This window comes from Apium graveolens, chromosome 3 (assembly GCF_009905375.1).
Source record: "Apium graveolens cultivar Ventura chromosome 3, ASM990537v1, whole genome shotgun sequence".
In the NCBI taxonomy this organism is placed as follows: Eukaryota; Viridiplantae; Streptophyta; class Magnoliopsida; order Apiales; family Apiaceae; genus Apium; species Apium graveolens.
This window is the reverse complement of record NC_133649.1, coordinates 178263657-178268610: the sequence shown is the minus strand read 5'-3', so window position 1 is coordinate 178268610 and position 4954 is coordinate 178263657.

Below are 4954 nucleotides of genomic sequence, written 5' to 3'. Positions count from 1 at the left end.
TATGACTCCGCTTATTACTTAATAATATTCTTTATTGTATTAAAGAATAAGGTGTCGATAATCAAACTTACTTTTGATTATTCAAATAAAGATATTACTTTCGTATAAGTATATCTTTGATTATTTGCTATTCATTTCAAGTATAAGTTTTAATACTTCTACTTCAATTATTTTTATAAAGATTATTCTTTATGGGAATATTATTTAAATATTAATATTCAGTCATTTTCTAAATATTCTGGGGACTGATTTACTTCATTAAATCAGTTTTACTCCAAACACTCTTTAAAGTGTTTTCGAGTCTTTAAAATGATTTTCAAAAGTTAGAGCGGATCCCAAAACTATTTTTATATTTAAGATCTTCCTTTTAAAAAGGGGATTTAAATACTCGCTCAAAACATGGGGGATCCGGCTCGGTGGTGTGTTTTATATTCGCAACAAGGTTGCTGTCTTGGTAAAAGAGTTTTTGATTACTTACCCAATATTCGGGAAGTAAAATTCTTGGAACAAGTTAATCCATTAACAGGCATCGCCTGGGAAATATCGGTGAGTTTTCCTTTCCAACTAGATACGACTTCTTGGTGGAGCCGTATCAACAAGTTTCTACTTGGGGAAAGGGGGAAACGAGCTTTACGTTTCAGAGTCATGGATTTCATCTGAACTAGGAGTGGCGTAAGTGGTCGAGTAGCGCCGGCCCAGCCTTATTATATTGGCCCAAATGGCCTGGAAGTTCCGCTAAGGCGGTCCATTCCTTAGGAGTTCAGTGTTCGGTTGACAAGTAAATCCGACAGGTTCTCCTCTACATGTAGAAAATGGTGGGGTTGTACTACTACGACTGATCATCGTAAGTGGTCTTCCTGGCGCGGTAAACTCCCGTAATGAGTTCATCATCCATTTGGATAATTCTGCAACACTACCCGTAGCATTTCGATCGAAAGGCTACTAATAGGTGGTTGCCGAAGCATTGACAGGGTCAAACATTTTTATTGGTGTATCCATTGAATGAAGTATCTCGTAACTTCATCTCTTTTCAAAATATTTCAAAGATCAAATATTTTCAAGTTTTATTTGTGGTCTCATCTATGGGATGACCTCGTGAATTTTATTATACTTGGAACAGTGGTAGTTCAAGTAGCTTTATAAATGATATAAGTATAGTGAAGTATTTGGTAACTTCATCCCTTGTTTTAAAACTTATATCCAGTAAGTAATTACCTTACTCACGATAAAGATTCTAGTAAGTATCCATTTAGATACTTATATTATTGTTATCACTATGTATTATCTTGCGAGCTGTAAGGCTCACTCTTGCTTTATTTCTTCATCACACAACAACAGTTAGGAAGGATGGCCAGACTCCAGCAGACCCAGCGCAAGCGCGTGGGAAGCGTCCCTCGTCTTCCCGATGATGTCGTAGCTGCTATAGCTGCAGAGGTAGATCTATTATAGATCAGACCATCTACTTTTGAGAATCAATTATGTATAATTATAACTTGTGGCAGATAATGGCAATTAACTGTAAATTTATCAAGTAATCGTTTTGGGTTGTAATAACTTTTAAATTGTGGATTCAAAGACTTGTACTTATTTGAATTTCATCTCTGAGACTATAACGGGTTGTGGTGTGTGTTAGTGTGGGGTCACAGCATAAGGTTGTTTATTATTAATTAAGTGAAGTGTTATTGTGGAAAGAAAGACCGTGACGACCCGGATCCCCGACCCCGGATCTGGGGGTGTTACAAAAAATATCCTTATGGCTTCTAACCTAGCAACTGGTGCAAATGTTTCATCATAATCAATTCCCTCCTGTTGAGAATACCCTTTTGCAACCAGCCTTGCCTTATTCCTTGTAATTATGCCATCACTATCAGTTTTGTTTCTGAATACCCACTTTGTACCAACAACAGATCTATTCTTTGGTCTTGGCACTAGGGTCCAGACTTTGTTTCTTTCAAATTCATGTAACTCTTCCTGCATTGCTTGCACCCAATCAGCATCTTGAAGAGCTTCTTTCACTTTCTTTGGCTCAGTCTGAGAGAGAAAAGAATTGTAAAGACATTCGTTTGAAGTACCTGTTCTAGTTCTGACACCTGCATCAGGATTTCCAATTATCAAATCAGGTGTATATGATTTAGTCCACTTCCTTGCAGATGGAAGGTTTTCTCTAGAACTGGATGCTCCCCCATGATCCATGTTGTCTTCATTTTCATTTTCTGTTGCTGCCCCTGAAACTATGCTCTCTGAGTTGGATTCTTCAGAATTTAGATTTTCAGAACTATCAGAACTTGGCTTATCAGAACTTGATGGATCAGAACTTGAAGAGCCAGATGTATGTTCTGATGCTTCTTGAGATGTGGTAAGATCTTGAGTATGCTCCCCCTGCATAGGTGCATCTTCCTTTGGCGTAGTCACCACAGTTTCAATAACATCAGAGTTTAATCCATCAGTGTTTACAGTATCGGGACTTAGACTGTCAGGATTTTCAGTATCAGAATTTGAGTCTTCATTTTCAAATCTCAGCTGATCATGATCAATAAAATCTTCAAGTCCAGTAATCTTCTTGTCATCAAAAGAGACATTGATAGATTCCATGACCACTCTCATTCTCAGATTATAGACTCTGAAGGCTTTTGTGGAAAGTGGATATCCAACAAAGATTCCTTCATCAGCTTTTAGATCAAATTTGGATAGCTGTTCAGGATGAGTCTTGAGAACAAAACACTTGCATCCAAATACATGAAAATACTTTAGATTTGGCTTCTTTTTCTTCACCATCTCATATGGTGTCTTTCCTTGCTTGTTAATGAGTGTTGCATTTTGAGTAAAACAAGCAGTTTGCACAGCTTTAGCCCAGAAATAGGTTGGAAGCTTTGCTTCTTCAAGCATTGTACGTGCAGCTTCAATGAGAGTTCTATTCTTCCTTTCAACAACTCCATTTTGCTGTGGAGTTCCAGGAGCAGAGAATTCCTGCTTGATTCCATGGTTTTTGCAGAATTCTTCCATTATCAAATTCTTGAACTCAGTGCCATTATTATAACGACTCGTGTATTTTTATTTTTATTTTATACTTGGAAGTGTAATAAAAGTTTAAGTAAATAAATAAATGGTGTGTATTGATTTTGGCAGCGATTACTGATTGTTATTTAATTATTTATGACTTGTTAATATGTAGAATTGGAATTATGTGATTTATTTGCGAGTTATATAATTTTATTTCGCTTGTAAAAGTGATTTTATGATAATTTTAATTCCATAAATATTTGGGTTGTCTTTAAAATTGGTTTTCCAATTTTATAATTTCAATAATTATTTTTAGGACTTTATAAAATTGAGAAATCAATATTTTGTTAATTATTTATGTTTAAATGATTTTCTGAGTGTGTTAAATGCTAAAATCCATATTTAATTATGGGAATCTTTAAAAATTATGAAACTTATATTTTATTAAGTTCGTATTATTCTGAGAATTTTAGAATTATTTTGGGAATTATCGGAGTTAGTTTCACCCGTGCGTTGATTCGTGTAATTGATAAAAGCGGGTACAAACTGTATTTCAGAGTTATTCTAAAATTTCAAAACCTACATTTTAATTAACTTCGGGATACGTATAAAACTTTGAAGTGGTTTCAATAAATTTATGAAGTTGTTTTCTCGCGAACCCATTGCGTAAATAATAACTGCGGGGTGTTATAGACCCTGTTCGGCTCGGTGTGGTGGTTATAAGGGAGTGACACGTATCCTAATTAGAAGATACGTGTCAGTAGCTGGTTTTGGGGGATTAAAAACATCACCTCTCATTTGTCTCTCTCTCTCGGGCCTCGACTGTAACTCTCTTCGTTTTTCTTTGATTCTCTCTCTATTATTTCTGTTCTTCCTTCCTTCTTCCTCCTGATTCTTTGTTCGCCGGTTTCTTTCAGTTTTCCTGTGAGTTTCGGTTGTTTTAACTCCCAACTGTAGCTTCGATTTCTTCTGTTGGATGTGTATATATATGCACCTGTGTGTATGTATATGTTTATGCAGTGTTGCCTTAATTATTACAATGAATTCCGGTTGCCGCCACGTAAATTCCGGCTAGGTGGCCGAAAGTGTATGTGCGCATCTGTGTTTTGTGTGTGTGCGTCTGTGTTGTGTGTAGTGTGTGGGGGCTTGGCTGTGTGTGGTGGCCGGGGTTTGGCCGTGTTCTGTGCTTCCATGTTTTGCTTGTTTTGGGCTCTGTTGGGCCTGTTCATTCGAGCCTTGGGTTCTTTGTTGGGCCTGGCAGTTGGATTTTACTGTTGGGCCGAATTTTGTTACAGTGGGCTGATTATTAAATTTTTAATTTCTATTTTCCTTTTTATGCAGGAATTATTTGATTAAGCATTCATGATATTAATAATTTCGTGTGGGAATTATGATTAATCGGTGAAAAGCGCGATGGAAACCCGAAGTAACGGGTACCCGCGAATTTTACCGCCGTCGGCGATGAGCCTCGGCGAGCCGGCGGTGGACGGCGATGACGATGTTCTGAGTCCTAAATTCTATAAATAAATAAAATAAAATAATTATGTAAAATATGTTTGGATTTGAATAATTAATTTTTATTGGTGTTGGGTTGTACAGAATAATATTGTGGATGGTTGAGAATTGTTGACGTCGACTATAATCGACGGGTAGTCTTATAAATAAAGAAGTTGCTGCCAAAATTTTTTAAAAATATATTTGTAATTATACATAATTAGTTTTACGTGATATCCCTATTTATGTTCGAGAAATATAATTGCATGATTATGTGTATAATATTAATACGAGTCGGGTTGTTGGATTTGGGTTATTAGGATTTGAGGATATCAAGCATGTCAGTATAGCTAATTAGGGTATTCTGTAATTGTAGATCCCAGTCGAGTTGTTCCAGGATCAAAGTCAGCGTGAAAGCTATTAGGGTTTGTAAAGTGTTGCAAGGCAAGTACCCCTGACC